Below are 18,215 nucleotides of genomic sequence, written 5' to 3'. Positions count from 1 at the left end.
TTGTCATTGGTACCCATGTGCATTACAACAACTGAATCCTCCTACCACTCCCAGGTTCTTCTTCAGCTCATCAGGCAGGCAATAGTCTTCGGGTCTCATACTCTTTCCTGCAGAGAAAAATATCTATCCCCCACTACAATACATTCCTTTTTACTCCCCCCACTTGAATGGCTCCCTGCACCATGGTGTCATGGTCAGTTTACTCATTCACCTGCTGTGGGACAAATTGATGTGGTAAATAAAGGGCTAATATGATTAGAGTTATAAAGTGAGTTATACTTATGAAAACTGTTCTTTTCGCTGTATTTTTCTATTACTCTTAGCTTACATATCTAGCCTGTTTTTCTAGATGTGTTTCACTAGAAATTCTGTAGCTTAAATCTTTCCCTTGCATGCTAGAAATAAAGATTTCCTAACTTTAACCAACTTTGGACTCAGGAGTGCGCAAGAGTTTCACGCTCCTGTTTCCCCTTACTGATGGTTCTTGACTTTAGGATTTTATAAGGACAAACTCACAGACACAGGGCTCGGCTCAACCATAAACTTATTTATTAAAAACATTCCTAATGCCCAGATACAAGAGCTCTAAACTCGTGTAAATGACACTAGACAACACTTAATTGGTTAGCCTGATTTAAATCACTCCACAATTTAACCTCTGCCTCCCATAAACATATCAAAAAGAAACCCACGGCCTATTAAAAAGCCTCTACAGAAAACCCACAGGCAAAACCCCACGTTTCTGCCCAAAACCTTCCTCAATTCAACCCAACCCCTCAGGATTTGGTTGTTACCCTTAAACTACTTTTTAAAGCTCAGCCCCAATGCCTTTGGATTTGGCTGATAACTTACAACTCCCCACACGGTTGGTCCATCCGGCAAAGGTTGTAGGTCTGCGAGTCAGGTTGACTGTTCCTGACCCTCCTTCTTGACTGCAGTGCTGGACCCTTCGATCTTGGCCTTTTATGGCGATCCTTATCGAAAATGTCAAAACACTTCTCCTCAAGGCACTCTGCTGAATGATGAGCATATTCCCTGAAGTCATCCTGCTGAATGGTCAGTGCTTTGCACCCTTTAATCTCTTTAGTCTGTTACATGCCTTGGTCCAGACAGGCTAATTCATTGCTGATGTTGCTTCCACAACCGAAACAATGGACCCCATTCAGGTGAGGTATCTCTGGCTCCCGGACTGATATGCATGTAACAGGTTCCTTTCCTTCTTGGCTGTTGTTGATGTTTGTATGCTAGCCGTTGATTGGGGCCATTTGTTACACTGGTGTTCCAAGCTTCTTAATCTAGTATCTGATGGCAGCTATCTTGTGTCACTGTTGCGATAATGCCCCAGTGTCCTCTCATAGTATCTGTTTTGCTTTGATATTGGAATGTTTTTTAAAAATAACCCCTGGCAGTGTAGCCTGCCTGTGTTTTCATGTTGAGGTTTGGCCTGTTTTATTTGCAGCACTTGTGTACGTAGGTTTTGGGGTTTTTATATTTCATAAACTCCAGTTGGAAGGGATTCCGATCTTGCAAGTGGCATTTGTCCCACAACAACTTGGCGTCACGAACAAGATCCACTGACAGCTCCAATTAAAGGAAAGTCTCCGCGGACAGCAGACACCAGGATGATTAATTTTTATTTTATACTATCTGTGGTTAGTTAGGTCTGACTGACCACTGAGGCCTCCTCTGAATGGTCACAAACATTTGAATGGAGACAGAGTGGCTGAAAATGAGAGGGAAAATACAAAGATTAAATAAAAGGGAGGAAACAACATTGTGTAGGGTATCGCAAATAGCAGGGGGAGGAGGATTAACTCTCTGAGCTCCTCTGAAATGAAGAGTTCCACAAATTTGTTAGACATCTTGACCCAGGGACGGGCTGGTGGGAATACTTAGCGGGTGTTCCCAAAGGGGAAGAGCCTTGTGCATAGTATCACCAACAGCTGGCAGAGAGCTGGGGGTGGGGTGGGGGCCGGGGGGTGGTGGGGTGAGCTTAATGTGTGCCCCTCTGAGGTGAAGAGCCTCGTGACTGTTAGTCACCCAACAGGGTCATGGTGGGAAAACTTAGTGGGTGTTCCCAAAGGGGAAGAGCCCTGTGCATAGGTTCAGAGACACAGAAGAGACCGGATTAGGCAAGAGCCGATCGTGCTACAGAACATAACCTGAAAGTATGGCAGGGAAGGAGGTGAACAGTCAGGAGCTCATCACAGAACACCTGTTATGCAAAAATAATGAATAACATGATAAAGGATGGTTGGGACCCTGAGTGGATCCCAGCCCAAAAGCAAACAAAGGAAAAGACCAACAAAAGGAATAACTTGTATTTAAGTTGCTATTTGTGTGCTGTGTCTTGTGATTTTCTTGTGTCTGCATGTCATGTTAAGTGTCTACAAGTCTCTGCACTAAAGGTTGCTTAACCTTGTGTGTTCTGGTCTTGCATATTGTTGTTTAAGTGGCTGTATTTTAAATTGGTGCAAGTGAAGGAGAATGGATGTTTCGTTCGGCGTGTGTTTTGAGAATGCAAAAGTTTGTGAAAATTTACTTTTCCTGTTTGTTTTAATTAGTTTTATTTGAAGAAAGAAGAATCAAGACCATTGACATAATTTATTTCCTTTGTTTTCTTTTAGATTTTGGGTTGTTAAGACAGATGTCGCATGAATGGAGAATGGAAGATGTGTATTAAAGAATGTGTGTGGATAACGTGTGCGTGTGTGTGTGTGTGTGTGTGTGTGAGCTTTAATGTGTTTTCTTTCCTAAACTGTAATTTTGCATAGGAGTGGCAGCACTGAGTTAAATTAAAATTCACAGAGGATTATGAGTTGGATTAAAGGAAAGTGTAATTGAACAAACCAATGTTTTAAGTTATAAGGTTCGAGTTGAGATTTATGGCCAAAAATCACAACTCGAAAGTGTGTTGATAAACATGTGGGACTTTTAATCTGGATAAAAATTCACATATGGCACAGGATTTTCGGGTGGTCGGTGCCGGGCCCGGGAAACAGGCCTCTGCCCGCGATCGGCCCCGACCACAATTTCATGCTGGCTAACCAGTTAACAGCCAGCCAGTGTGAGACATGCACCGAGAAGCTCAGCGCTGCCATGACGGGGGCAGGAGGAGGGGGATCATGCAATGAAAGCTCCCTGAAAGCAGAGAGCTGCCTCGGGGAGCTGAACAATTTTAAAAACAAAAATAAAGATTATGAAATGCAGCAAAATATGTCCCCACATAGGACTCATTCACCTAAACTCATAGATAAAAATTCTGTCAAAACATTTTTTTCTAAATTAATCCCAGAAACCTCATCCCACCCGTAGATGAGGTTTCCTCAAAAATCCAAAGGCCGCCTGGCCGATTCGCCCACCTGCCAACCACAAGGTTGGACGGGCAGCGAAAAATCGCCCTTAATTAATACATTAATAGCCTTAATAGGCCTCTTAATTGTCGGCAGGCACGCTGCCAACTCTTGTGCGCCTGCCGACCGAAATATCGCGCGAGTGCACGATGACATCGGGACGCTCGCCCAACATCGTCGTGTGCTACTTTACACCCGATCAGGTCAGGCACCCGTCCACCCACAGGATGTAAAATTTTGCCCATGAGAACAAAGTAGTTGTAATGTTCGATAGTGTAAACTGGAATTTTGAAACAATTGATCCCACGTTGGATTGACCTCGGGTTAGAAACTTCTTACAAAGTTTAAAGATTTGAGGTTTTGTTCCCGAAAGTTATCAAAAGAGAAAAGGGAATTTTTAAATATTTGGAAACAATTTACATGAATTCAAAATTGCACTTTTCTGTGCTGAAAGTGTTTGAAATGTACTTGTACGGTCTGTTCCCAAAATATAAAGATCAGCCTGAAGTCTTGAAGTTTGGCAGAAATCCAATTTGAACTTTTCAAAACAATTTAGCAGAAGGACTGCCAAAATTCAGATTAAAGACATGCTTAACTGACTACTTCTTTCAAGTTTGGTTAAATAGTGAATATCGGAGCTTGAAAATTATTTTAAAGGAAGAAAAGATTAATTTTTTTTAAAGAGCTTAAAATTTTTTTGGATAGGGTGTTTTTTTAAAAATTTACATAAAGCAATGCAATTGCATACCAAGTTTTCTCCATCTCCCACTACCACCACCACCGCGCCCCCCCCCCTCACCCCACCGTGCCCCCCCCTCACCCCACCCCACCAACAAGCAGCAGAGTTAACTCTTTTTCTACTGACAGCTGCTTGTTTTTTAAAAATTCATCACAACCTTCGGATTACTGGGCATTATTAGATTTTAAGATTCTAAAATTTACAGATGTAGTTGGACATTTTAATCCATTGGGCTCTTGGCCAGAGCCACAATGGATTGTTTGTGTACTTTTCAAAAAAAACAAACAGGTAATGATGGTTTCCAGCTCAGAGTGAACTCATCAGTTTGAGAATTAAAGCACAGAATAAAGGCTTTGCCTTTCAGAGACTTGACCAAAATCATTCAGGGGATTTGTTATCTTTCCAGACAAGGCACAGGTTGATCAGTGACAGTCAACATGGTTTTGTTAGGGGAAGATCATGTCTTACTAACTTAATAGAAATTTTTGCGTAAGTAACAAGGAGGATTGATGAGGATAGTACAGTGGATGTTGTCTACATTGATTTTAGTAAGGCATTTGACAAGGTCCCACATGGCAGACTGGTCAGAAAAGTGACATCCCGTGGGGTACAGGGGAAGGTGGCAAGTTGGATCCAAAATTGTCTCAGTAACAGGAAACAAAGGGTAATGGACAATGGATATTTTTGCGAAAGGACAACGGTTCCCAGTGATGTTCCACAAGGGCTCAAGTATTGGGGCCCTTGCTGTTTGTTGTATATATTAATGATTTGGACATAAGTGTGGGAGGTATGATTGAGAAATTTGCAGATGACAAAAACTGGCTATGTAGTTGATAGTGAAGAGGACAACTGTTGTCTCCAGGATGATATCAATAGTTTGGTTGAGTGGGCAGAAAAGTGGCAAATGGAATTCAATCTGGAAAAGTTTGAGCTGGTGCGTTTGGGGAGGGCAAACTAAGCAAGGGAATACTCAATAAATGGGAGGATATTGAGAGGGGTTGAGGAAGTGAGAGACCTTGGAGTGCATGTTCACAGGTCCCTGAAGGCACAACAGGTGGATAAGGTGGTAAAGAAAGCATATGGAATGCTTTCCTTTATTGGATGAGGTATTGAATACAAAAGCAGGGATGTAATGAAGGAATTGTATAAAACGCTGGTTAGGCCACAGCTGGAATTTACAAGAATGCTGCCAAGGCTTGAAAATTGTACCATGAGGAAAGATTGGATAGGTTAGCGTTGTTTTCCTTGGGACAGAAGAGGCTGAGGGGTGACCTAATTGAGGTGTAAAAAATTATGAAGGGCCTAGATAGTAAAGACTTGTTTCCCCTAGCTGAGGGGTCAATTACCAGGGGGCATTGATTTAAGATGATTGGTAGAAAGATTAGAGGGGGCGAGGAAAAAATTTTTCCCCCAGATAGTGGTTGAGGCTGAAACGCTCAACTTATTTAAAAGGTACTCGGATCTGCATCTGAAGTGCTGTAACCTGCAAGGAAAGTGGGATTAAAATGAGAGGCTAGTTTCTTTTTCATCTTTTTCTGGCCAGCACAGACATGAGCTCACACAATAGACAATAGCCTCTTTCTACGCTGTAACTTTTCTGTGGTTCTATGGGTGGGGTTTTCTGGCCCCAGCCACCTCTGGGATCATCCAGTCCCACTGAAAGTCAATGAAGTTTTGTCTGGGCTGCCGAATCTCCCACAGCAGGTCTTACCATGGTGGGGCTGGAAAATCCTGGCCAAAGTGTTTGAGTAGGGGAGATATGGAAGTTACCTCTAAACTTATTGAAAATGTTTTTGTCTCTGATGCAAAACCGCCAAGCCTGGGCATATTGTTTGTGAAATTGGAATTGATAAAATGACTTGACATGAGTTGCTATTTCAAGCAAAGGGAAATTTTCCTGATGTTTAAGGGGATAAATAAATTCTAATTTCCCAAAAAAAAGGAAACGCTAATGGAAAAATAATCTGGGTGGTTTCTCGGTGCCAAATGAAATAAATAAAGTTTGTTTTTGGAAGAAATAAATTGAACACTATCAAAAGCTGTCAGCCCAACAACACTGCTATTTAAACTTGGGATAATTTTGAAATGAAAAAAGTCGGGCTCAAGTGGAATGTGTAATTTCTGTTTTAAAGATATCATGAAAACATGTTATTGGACTGTCAAGTTTCTCCAGGGCTCATGAACAAGCTAAGATGGTAACTATTGCATGTGCAAAATGGTATGACGATATGATTAAGGGTAGGAGATAGAGTTAGGGGAAAAGGAGAACACCAAATGGGAAATGGAATAGCTCACTTTGGGTGTAGTTGAATTGAATGTATCAATCCGGTATTGATGTATATGCTAGCAAAAGGAATGGTGTCATAAATATAATTCACTTTATAACTCAAAGTCTTCTTATTAATGCTTTATTTACCATATCAACCCTACAGTCTGTGGTCTTCACAGTATCTTTACAGTGCAGAAGGGGGCCATTTGGCCCATCGAGTCTGCACTGGCATTCTGAAAGAGCATTCCACCTAGTCTTACTCCCCTTCCTTATCTCCATAACCTTGCACATTCTTTTTTCAGGTAGCAATCCAATTCCCTTTTGAATACCTCGATTGAACCTGCTTCCACCACCCTTTCAGGAAGTTTGCTCTAGACTCCAACAACCCTTTGGATGAAAAAATATTTCCTCACATCACGTTTACTCCTTTTGCCAATTGTTTTGCGTCTAGGTCCTCCAGTTCTTGGTGCTCTCTTCAGTGGGAAGAGTTTCTCTCTATTTATCCTGTCCATACTCCTCAGGATCTTGAATACCTCTATCAAGTCTCCTCTCAGCCTTCTTTTCTTGAATCCCAGGCCTCTCCAATCTATCGTCATAGCTATAGATCTTCATCCTGGGAATCATTCTTGTGAATCTCCTCTGTACTCTCTCCAATACCTTCCTCAAGTATGGTGCCCAGAACTGGATGCAGTGCTCCAGATGATGCCTAATGAGTGTCTTATACAAGTTCAACATGACCTCCTTACTCTTGTACTCAATGCCCCTATTAATAAATCCCAAGATACTATTTGCTTTATGAACTGCTCTCACAACGTGCCCTGCCATTTTTAATGACCTATGTACTTATATACACCGAGGTCCCTCAGTTCCTGGACCTCCTTTAGAGATGCCTCCTTTATTTTATACTGTCTCACCATATCTTTCTTGCCAAAACAAATCACCACACACTTCTCTGCATTGAACTTCATCTGCCATTTGTCTGCCCAATCCACCAACAAGTCTATGTGCTTTTGAAGTTCAAGACTGTCCCCATCACAGTTGACAATGTTTCCAATCTTCGTATCATCTGCAAATTTTGAAATCATGCCCTGCACACCACAGTAGAGGTCAGTATATATCAGGAAGAGCAAGGGTCCCAACACGGACCCGAGGAACTCCACTTCAAACCTTCCTCAAATCTGAAAAACTACTATTTATTCAGGACTCTGCGAGTATTCGGGTTTGGGACACATTTCGTTGCCTGGATCCTACTTCTGTACACTGCCGCAGTGTTCAATTCAGGTTAACGGGTCCCTGACCCGTTCACTTTGGGAGAGGAGTGGGTCAGGGTTATCCCCAGTCTGGTCAATTGTATTCTATCTGCATGGAGCTGAAGTGCAAATAAAACAAAAGCAAAAGGCTTTTTAAACAACCAAAAAAGGGGGTGCAGCCTACAATGAGACATAGACATGGTCCACGCACTCCACAAGGCCTCAAAACATATAGGCATCTTGGGCTGGGTCCTTGTCAGGCTGACTGAGATGTGCCTCCAGGTCCAGCACCACCTCCTCCAACTCCTCGATCCTGGATTTCCGCCTCTTTGTCGACCCCCTCATGTACTTCTGACAGAAGACGGGGACATGAGTCTTGCCCACGTTCCACTGTAGCCTCAAGGAGCGGAAGCCTCCCCGCTTCCTTCTCCAACTAGCCCAGAAACAACGGAACGAGTCCAGGAACCGCTCGTCCTCCAGCAGCAGTTAAAGTGACAGTAACTCATCTGAGTACAACAAATTAAACTAAATAAACAAAATCAAGGACGAAAGTAAAAAGCAGCTCCTTAAAGGGATCCTGCAAAAGAAAAACAAATCTCAAAGAAAACTTACAACATCAAATCAAGATACAATTAAAGAGGTCAATAAAGCACCCCAGTCCCCACGGTGCCCACTGAGCACAGAGGGCCTCAATGGTGCTGGTGAACACCACACGATCCCTCACTGGGGACACCTAGCTGCAAACGTAGCCACGGAAGGGGGGCAGACAGTCGGGTCGGACGACCCCCTTAATCACCCGCTGCCTGGACCTGTTGATGGCCAGCTCGGCCAGGCCCAGGAGCAGGTTCACTAGGAGGTCCTCCTCCTTTCCCGCCTCCCTCCGCACCAGGCATCCGTAGATCAGGAATGTGGGGCTGCAGTGCAAACAGAAGAAAAGCAAAAGGTTCAAGTAACTAAAAAGGGGGTGCAGCCTACAACAACTTACATATGAGTGGTTCACAGACTCCACAAGGCCGCAAAAAAAAAGGCGTCTTGGGAGTCCGTGGACCGACACATCCTACGTTGTATGGGACTGCTGCGTGCAAAAACCTCCACCCCAGGTCACCGATGTTAACAAGGAGGACTCCCATGTATAGAGCCCTCCACTGGGGACCTCCACCGCCAGACGGCAACAAGGCACGCCAGGGAGGCAGGCAAGGGGGTGAAGGGTGTGCAGCAACAGCCCACACAGGAAACCCCTCTGCACCATGCTAAAGGGCACAGAGGGTATTTCTGTGAGGCAACTCAGGTTGCAGATCGCCAGCTCCCAAGTGATTGGAGCCAATGTGGAATTCAGTCCGAACAGGGGTACACTCGGACGGAACACCACTGTGCACCTGCGCCTCAGAGACCTGGTATGACGTCGTGGCCGAGCATGACCGTCCTAAGGTCATGGATAGCATTGGCTACTAGCCGAATATCCACCGATGCACAATGCGCCAACTCTTGCAGAAGCATCCAGGCCACTCCTCCAGCACATCCCCGATCCTGGTCACCCTGGCAGCCACAGCCTTCCTCTCCACCAACGTGAAAGTGGCGGAGGTGCAGATTCTGAAGCAGTGGCTGGCAATAGCCACTACTCCTGACGGCGGAGACCTGCGGCGCGAGGCGACCAAGTTCCAGATTTATATCAGGTCCTGGCAAAAGACAAGCAACACCTGCAAGGAGCCATGAAAGCCCATCAAGTCTACAAACAGGAGCTGCATGCCATAATTCAGGCCATGCACCTGGCAGAAAAAATACATTGCTAAGGCACGCCATTTCGGAGGGGGCTTGACATAAAGGTATCACTGCAGGGCCTGAAGGCGGAAAGTCACCACCTGGGTGCGTAGGGACACCAGCACCTGACCGCCCTCCCTAAGCAGGAGGCTCAGAACCTCACAGCGACCTAGTGCAGCCTTTTGTCCCAAAAGAAGTTGTGGATGAGCATTCTGTGGATTTTTGTGACAAACTCCGGGGGAGGGGTCAAAGTGACCAGCCGGTACCACAACATGGCGGCAATCAGCTGGTTTATGGCCAGCCCTTGACCCCAATAAGACAGCACTCGGAGCAGTCCTGCCAGGGCCGCGGACGAGTGGTGACTTTGGCCTCCAGCTCATGCCAGTTCGCCAGCCAGGATTCCTCAGCAGGGCAGAGGTGGACCCCAAGGTAGAGGAGACTGGTCCTGCTCCAGGTAAAAGGCCTGAGCTCCTCCATCTGCCACTGACCAACCAGGAGTCCAGAACACTGGTCCCAGTTGATCCTGTCAAGGGCACCCCCTGGTCAACTCCCCCAGACTTATAGGAGCATCAAGCTTTCATGCGCCCTCTGGGCCGACCTGCGGACCTCCCACAGAACTCTGCGAGCATCCTCGCTAGATGGATCCGGAGAGAACAGAGCAGTGTAGTAGGCTCTGGCAATGGCCCTGTTGTCCTCAGGATAAGACAAGGAATCCATCATCAGCCAGCAGCGTAAAGAGCTGGTGACGGACCCCGTGCCTTTTTTCGAGCGAGAAGGAGCTGCAGTCCAGGACCTGAGGAACTGAATCCACAACCTCACATACGCGCCATGGGACCAGAGTTTCAGGTCCCGCAGTGCACCCTTCTTCTCTTCGTACATCAGCTGCAGGGCTGGGTCCTCATCAGGCTGACCAAGACGTGCCTCCAGGTTGAGCACCTTCTCCAATTCCTCAACCCTGAATTTCCGCCTCTTTGTTGACCTCCTCATATACTCCTAATAGAAGATATGGAGTCCTGCCCGTGTCCCACCTTAGCCCCAAGGAGGGGAAACCTCCCCACTTCCTTCTCCAGCCAGCCCAGAAAGGACAGAATAAGTCCAGGAACCACTCATCCTCCAGCAGCAGTTTATTGAAGTGCCAGTATGCAGACCCCATCCAAGCATAGAATGGAAATTAGTTCCACCCAGACCAGACAGTGGTCTGTGCACGGCACCTGCTGCACCAAGGACGATGGAACACAGGGCACGTATGCCTTCGAAACGTAAAGGCTGGTGAGTCTGGACACTGTGACCCCAGGGGACATGAAAGTGAACATCCTGGAGTCAAGATGGAGATGTCGCCAGACGTCCACTTGGTCGAAGGACATACAAGGTCCCTCAACCTACTCACACAGAGCATGTGAGGCTGGGTACTGAGTCGGTCCCTTACCCTGAGGGTGCAGTTAAAATCCACCCACCCCACCCCCCAAAGAGGATAATGCACTCGCCTGCGTCGATGGAGCCATGATGAGCAGACACTTCATCAAAGAATTTCACTTGCTGCTGTGCGCCCAGGGGAGCGTACACATTCATAAAGTGAAGCACCGCACCCCCACAGTAAGTTGCAGCAACCGGCCTGCAACCGGCTCCTTAACCCCCAAGATCTCCAGCTGAAAATGTGGGGCCAACAAGATAGCTGCCCCGCCAGAATTGGAGGCTAGGTGGCTCATGTAGACCCCTCCCCCCTCACCATTCCAGGAGATGAAGCTATGTGGTTCCTGCAGTGGAGTAGATTCCCTCCAGGAAGCAGACTGCATACTTCCCATCCCTGAGGGCCGAGAAGTTCTGGAACCTGCGCTGTGTGTCCCTGCTGCCGTTGATGTTGAGGCTAGCTATAGCTGTCTTCATTGTCAGAACTGCTGCAACCTGTCACGAATATCTCTTTAGTGCAGGGAGGAGAGGAGTAGTAAGCCTTCCTCTCCTTCAAGAGCCCAGTGAGAAGCATATTGTAGGAATTAGGGTTTTATTTAGTGAGTAAGAATACTGCTTGTTAGGCAAGATCACATGATCTGTTGTAACCAATAGAAGAGTAGTGTGGGCTACCTCAGCAGTCAGTGTCGAGATAGAGTTAAAGTTGAAAGCACAGGTGTAGTTGCTGCTGAGTATATTGTAAATAAACTTAATGTTTCCACCCAAGAAGTGTCTGCAGATCAACTCGATCAGTTTGTTGTAGAGTGGCCAAGTTGTACTATTAATGATAGAGTTGATGAAATATACTTGTGATCTTGCCTAACAAGTAATATTATTAAAGGTATATCATACACTAAACAAAACTATAATTAGCATATACTCATATGGACCCTCCACTTAACATTCCGGTCCAACCCGGGGGCCTTTAGGGCCACGCAGGCGGACCAGAACACAAGCGGAAAAGAATGCCACTGTTCCAAGGCCAACTGGACCCTGTCTCAGCAACTGCAATTACTCACTAAAAAAATCCTGGCACTCCCATACAGGGATGAATCGATAGATGGCATCAGGCGATCTCGCCTGACAATGATTTAAGTTGTTGCCTGCACTCTGAAACCCTGTCCTCCTCAAGGTTGTCATCGCCAGCTTCCCAGCCCTCTCCGGTATAGTATATGGGGGCCGATTTGGAGCTGCCAGTCGGCTCCACCTCCACCTCAATTCTACCCCCAGGATTAAGGGCAGAGGGGACCTCTCTGGTCTTTAGTTGTGGTTTTGGGCCACAGGATGGCGGCACCTCAGAACCCCACTCCGTCCCAGGCGCAGGTCACCCAGCAAATCCAGAAAGAGTTCTGGGCCTAAGACCATGGCGCCCGGCGCCAAAGGCTGATACGGAGTGGGGAGGCCCTCCTTGCCACCGTCGCACGATGACCCAGCATCTGGGGCAGCTAAAGGGTCGCTGCAGTCTGCTGGCAGGCCAGATGGCATCTCAGGGGTGCAAGGGTGATAACCTCACCAACTCCCAAGGGGGTTTGCTCAGGGGGCCGCAGCAAGGCATCAGGGTCTTGGACCTCACCCAGAGGGCAGAGCAAGGACTTGTGCAGTGGAAATGACATTGTCCCCTCATCGGGGGAAGAATCACATTTGACCTCGTGAGGGGTGGCGCCTCTTCCAAGGTAGGCTGGGGGCCGGGGAGACCTCCATCTGTGAGGTCTCCGCCGCCTCTTCCATCCCTCCGGGCGCTCTGCCCTCTGGGGTTTTGGCTAGTCAATCCTTTTCAGGACGACCACTAGCTCGAAGTCACGTGCCCCATTGCTGCCAGATCCGGGACCTCGCGGAGCGATGACACCAGACCCAGCACTTGGCGCTGAGGTGCCATGGGCCCAGGATCACATGCTGCCACACCGCTGGGCCTGGATCTTTCTTCTACCACTGAACCAGTAATTTGGGGGGTCAAAGCATCAGGGTGGGGTTCAAATTGGGTCTCCGGATGCTTAGTCTTCCTCCTCACCCTCTTCCAGCACAGGTTCTCTTCCCCCACCTCGCCGGCAGCCGAGATGGTACTGGTCACCGGCGTCACTTCCCCTTGTGGGGAAGTAGATAGTGTGCTGGCAGAGGGAGGTGCAGCGGTGCCAGCTGCAGCCTCCCAAGTAGTGTTGGCGGCCTTGGAGGCGGGGCAATTCTTTCGCACTTGCCCCACCTCCTTACAGCCATGGCACTGCATGCCATCCTCCGACCACAAGATGCGGTAGGCAGCCTCCATAAAGGGCATCAAACCAGTCCTCAGTGCATTCCTCCCTGGCCAGGCGAACAAAAACCTAGCACCGGAAGGACTACATGTGGTGGAGACTGGGCTCCCCGAGGCCAAGCATGACTGGCACTATCCTGTACCTGTCCTCCTTCAGTTGAAGAAGGTGAGGAGGAAGGAGGGATCAAGGGCAGAAGAATCCAATCCGCAGTCACCTCCAATGGGTCCACTACCAAGTACATCCTGCCCAAGGTGAGCCCCTTGGCCAGAGCCAGGTGCTCCACCCGCTCTAACCTCAGGAAGAACATCGCCTTCCCATTAATACGTGAAGCTGCAACAATGGCTGAGGGACCGATAACCCCAGCCAGAGCCTTCACACACACCTCAATCATCACCTCGGGGTGGATGTAGCTCTTTCCTCTGATGTTTTTTGTGAGAAGGTGAAATGGAGATGGGGCCATAGGATCAGCAGGGGCCACAGCAGCAGCTGCTCCCACATAGGTTTTTTTGGGACGCCCTGCCTCCGGTGATGACGCTGCCTCCGCAGACCCTCGGGAAGGCCTAACCACTAGTGACAATGTGTCAGCCATTGGGTATGAGCTACACCCACCGCGTGCTTTTGTTGATTTCATAAACCAGTATTCTCACTAGGGGGAGGGGCGACAAGAATGAGATAGCCTCTCCCTACAAATAGCAGTCTAAGGGGAAGAGGAAAGGGAGAAGGAAGGGGACAGGGAGGCACTGGAGTGAAAGAGATAGTATGTAGGGTGGGTGGATGTCACTGGATGGGGTGGGGTGGGTTTGCTTATTTTCCAGTTGAGGAGAAGGAGGATGTCTTCACCAGGCAGCTGGCACACTATTTAACACGTGAAGCATTGTTGATATAGTCTCTCTTCACCAGGCAGCACCAGCTACCTGGACTTCACACACGGAGGGAGAGAGGAAGGTGTTGGTGGGGGGGTGGCTAGAGTGGCTGGGGGGGTGGTTGGGGGTGGGGATGAGTGGGTGGGTGGAGGTGGGATGGAGGGTGGAGGGGTTCCACGATTTTGACCCAGTGACAGTGAAGGAACGGTGATATGTTTCCAAGTCAGGGTGGTGAGTGGCTTGGAGGGGAACTTCCAGGTGGTACTCCCAGATGTCTGCTGCCTTTGTCCTTCTGGATGGTAGCGGTTGTGGGTTTGGAAGGTGCTGTCCAAGGAGCCTTGGTGAGTTCATGCAGTGCATCTTGAAGATGGTACACACTGCTGCTACTGTGCATCGGTGGTGAAGGGAGTGAATGTTTGTGGATCAGGTGCAAAACAAGCAGGCTGCTTTGTCCTGGACGGTGTCAAGCTTCTTGTGTTGTTGGAGCTGCACTCATCCAGGCAAGTGGACAGTATTCCATCACGCTCCTGAATTGTGCCTTGTAAATGGTGGATAGGCTTTGGGGAGTCAGGAGGTGAGTTACTTGCTGCAGGATTCCTAGTCTCTGACCTGCTCTTGAAGCCACAGTATTTATATGGCTAGTCCATTTCAGTTTCTGGTCAATAGTAATCCCCCAGGATGTTGATAGTGGAGGATTCAGCGATGGTAATGCCACTGAATGTCAATGGACGATGGTTAGATTCTGTCTTGTTGGAGATGGTCATTGTCTGGCACTTGTTTGACACAACTGTTATTTGCCAATTGTTAGTCCAAGCCTGGATATTGTCCAGGTCTTGCCGCATTTGGACATGGGCTGCTTCATTATCTGAGGACGCACGAATGGTGCTGAACATTGTGCAATCATCAGCGAACATCTCCACTTCTGACCTTGTGATGGAAGGAAGGTCATTGATGAAGGAGCTGAAGATGGTTGGGCCGAGGACACTACCCTGAGGAATTCCTGCAGCGATGTCCTGGAACTGAGATGACTGACCTCCAACAACCACAACCATCTTCCTTTGTGTATAGGTATGACTCCAAACAATGGAGAGTTTCCCCCCCTGATTCACATTGACTCCAGTTTTGGTGGAGCTTCTTGATGCCACACTCCGTCAAATGCTGCCTTGATGTCAAGGGCAGTCACTCTCACCTCACCTCTGGAGTTCAACTCTTTTGTCCATCTTTGAACCAAGGCTGTAATGAGGTCAGAAGTTGAATGGCCCTGGTGGAACCCAAACTGAGCATCAGTGAGCAGGTTATTGCTAAGCAAGTGCCACTTGGTAGCACAGTTGATGACCCCTTCCAGCACTATACTGATGATGGAGAGTAGACTGATGGGGCAGTAATTAGCTGGGTTGGATTTGAGCTGCTTTTTGTGTACAGGACACACCTGGGCAATTTTCCACATTGCCAAGTAGATGCCAGTGTTGTAGCTGTACTGGAATAGCTTGGCAAGGGTCGTGGCAAGTTCTGTAGCACACATCTTCGGTACTATTGCTGGAATGTTATTAGGCCCCATAGCCTTTGAGTATCCAGTGCCTTTAGCCATTTCTTTATATCATGTGGAGTGAATCAAATTAGCTTAAGACTGGTATCTGTGATGCTGGGGTCCTCCGGAAGAGGCCGAGATGGATCATCTACCCGGCGCTTCTGGCTGAAGACTGTTACAAATGCTTCAGCCTTATCCTTTGCACTGATGTTGTGGGCTCCCCCATCATTGAGGATGGCATATTTGTGGAACCTCCTCCTCCAGTGAGTTGTTTAATTATCCACCACCATTCACAACTGGATGTGGCAGCACTGTCTAACACTTGCTGCTTATGTTGTTTAGCATGCAGGTAGTCCTGTGTTATAGCTTCACCAGGTTAACACCTCATTTTAAGGTATGCCTGGTGCTACTCCTGGCATGCCCTCCTGCACTCTTCATTGAACCAGGGTTGATTCCCTGGCTTGGTAGTAATGGTAGAGTGGGGGATATGCCAAGCCATGAGGTTACAGATTGTGGTTGTGTACAATTCTACTGCTGCTGATGGCCTACAGCACCTCATGGATGCCCAGTCTTGTGTTGCTGGATCTGTTCAAAATCTATCCCAATTAGCATGGTATTACTGCCACAAAACACAATGGAGGGTATCCTCAATGTGAAGGTGGCACTTTGCCTCCACAAGAACTGTGCGGTGGTCGCTCCTACCGATACTGTCATGGACAGATGCATCTGCGGCAGGCAGGTTGGTGAGGATGAGGTCAAGTATATTTTTTCCTCTTGTTTGTTCCCTCACCACCTGCCACATGTCTAGTCTATATCCTTTAGGACTCGGCCAGCTCAGTCAGCGGTGCAACCAACCAACTCTTGATGATGGACATTAAATTCCCCACCCAGAGTACATACCGCATGCCTGCCACCCTCAGTGCTTCCTCCAAGTGGTGTTCAACATGGAGGATAAAAACAAAAAGCTAAAAGCTACTGTGGATGCTGGAAATCCAAAACAAAAACAGAATTACCTGGGAAAACTCAGCAGGTCTGGCAGCATCGACGGAGAAGAAATCAGTTAACGTTTTGAGCCTTCATGGCCCTTCGGCAGAACTGAAGCATAGTTAGGAGAAAGGAGAAATATAAACTGGTTTAAGGTGGGGGGGGAGGGGGGGAGAGAGAAGTTGAGGGTGTGGTGATTGTGGAGATAAGCAAGCCGTGATAGAAGCAGATAATCAAAAGATGTCACAGACAAAAGGATCAAAGAGGTGTTGAAGGTGGTGATATTTGTCTAAGAAAAGTGCTAATTAAGAATGGAAGACAGGACATTCAAAGTACAGCTCTAGTGGGGGTGGGGTGGAAAAGACTAACGAGCTGTACTTTGAATGTCCTGTCTTCCATTCTTAATTAGCACTTTTCTTAGACAAATATCACCACCTTCAACACCTCTTTGATCCTTTTGTCTGTGACATATTTTGATTATCTGCTCCTATCACGGCTTGCTTATCTCCACAATCACCACACCCTCAACTTCTCTCTTTCGCCCCCCCACCCCCCCCCCCACCTTAAACCAGTTTATATTTCTCCTTTCTCCTAACTATGCTTCAGTTCTGCCGAAGGGCCATGAAGGCTCGAAACGTTAACTGATTTCTTCTCCGCCGATGCTGCCAGACCTGCTGAGTTTTCCCAGGTAATTCTGTTTTTGTTCAACATGGAGGACACTGATTCATCAGCTGAGGGAGGGCGGTACATGGTAATCAGCAGGAGGTTTGCCCATGTTTGACTTGATGCCATGAGACTTCATGGAGTCCGGATTTGATGTTTTGGACTCCCAGGGCAATTCCCACCTGACTGTATACCAGTGTGCTGCCATCTATGCTGGATCTGTCATGCCAATGGGACAGGACATATGCAGGTGGCAAGTTCTGTAGCACACATCTTCGGTACTATTGCTGGAATGTTATTAGGCCCCATAGCCTTTGAGTATCCAGTGCCTTTAGCCATTTCTTTATATCATGTGGAGTGAATCAAATTAGTTTAAGACTGGCATCTGTGATGCTGGGGTCCTCCGGAAGAGGCCGAGATGGATCATCTACCCGTGTCTGGGACACTGTCTGTAAGGTATGATTCTGTGATATGACTATGTCAAGCCTGTGCGGTTGCAAAACCTCTCTGTTTTTATAATGAGCTGGTGACTCAAACCAAGTTGCAACTGCAAATTCAGCTTCCTGCTTCAGTAATTAACCCCTATTCAGGCAACCACTCTCAACTGATTGACAGGTAATTGTAACTGCCAGACAGTTTCTGTTAAAGTAGGCTTTTTAACTAGTTTGCAGCTTTAAATTGTAAATCAGAGACTAATTGTTAATCTGTATTATAGTTTGAGAAATACTTACCAGAGATATCTCATCACCAAATTCCCAAGTTTGCACTCGTTCCTCGTCGCACTCAGTCCCCATCATCTCCACTCTGTGGTCACAAAACTGTGTTTTGATGGAGGGCTAGTGACTCACTCCCAAGTTGCAACTGCTAAATCAGCTTGCTACTACAGTAATTAACACCTATTCAGACAACCTCTTTCAACTGATTGACAGATAACTGCTGCTGCCAGGCATTTTCTGTTAAACTAGGCTTTTTAGCTAGTTTAAAGTTTTAAAGCTCTAAATCAGAGTCTGACTCTTAATCTAAATTATAGCTTGAGAAAAACTTACCAGAGGTGTCCCACCTCATCAAATTCCCAAGTTAGCACTTGCTCCTTATCGTACTCAGTCCTTGTTGTCT

The 18,215-nt window shown here is 47.4% G+C and overlaps 1 long non-coding RNA gene across 1 annotated transcript; it reads right to left on the bottom strand.

Annotated features, from left to right (window-relative positions):
• Positions 1 to 529: 529 nt before the first annotated feature.
• On the bottom strand, positions 530 to 17,968 carry LOC144686532 (uncharacterized). Its single transcript, XR_013577944.1, has 2 exons — positions 17,831 to 17,968; positions 530 to 1,723 (listed from the first exon to the last, which is right to left on the bottom strand). It is a non-coding gene; the product is annotated as an uncharacterized LOC144686532 (long non-coding RNA).
• Positions 17,969 to 18,215: the final 247 nt, after the last annotated feature.

Source organism: Cetorhinus maximus, chromosome 11 (assembly GCF_964194155.1).
Source record: "Cetorhinus maximus chromosome 11, sCetMax3.hap1.1, whole genome shotgun sequence".
NCBI lineage: Eukaryota > Metazoa > Chordata > Chondrichthyes > Lamniformes > Cetorhinidae > Cetorhinus > Cetorhinus maximus.
Note: the sequence above shows the minus strand (reverse complement) of the source record. Positions and strands in the feature narration are given on the sequence as shown.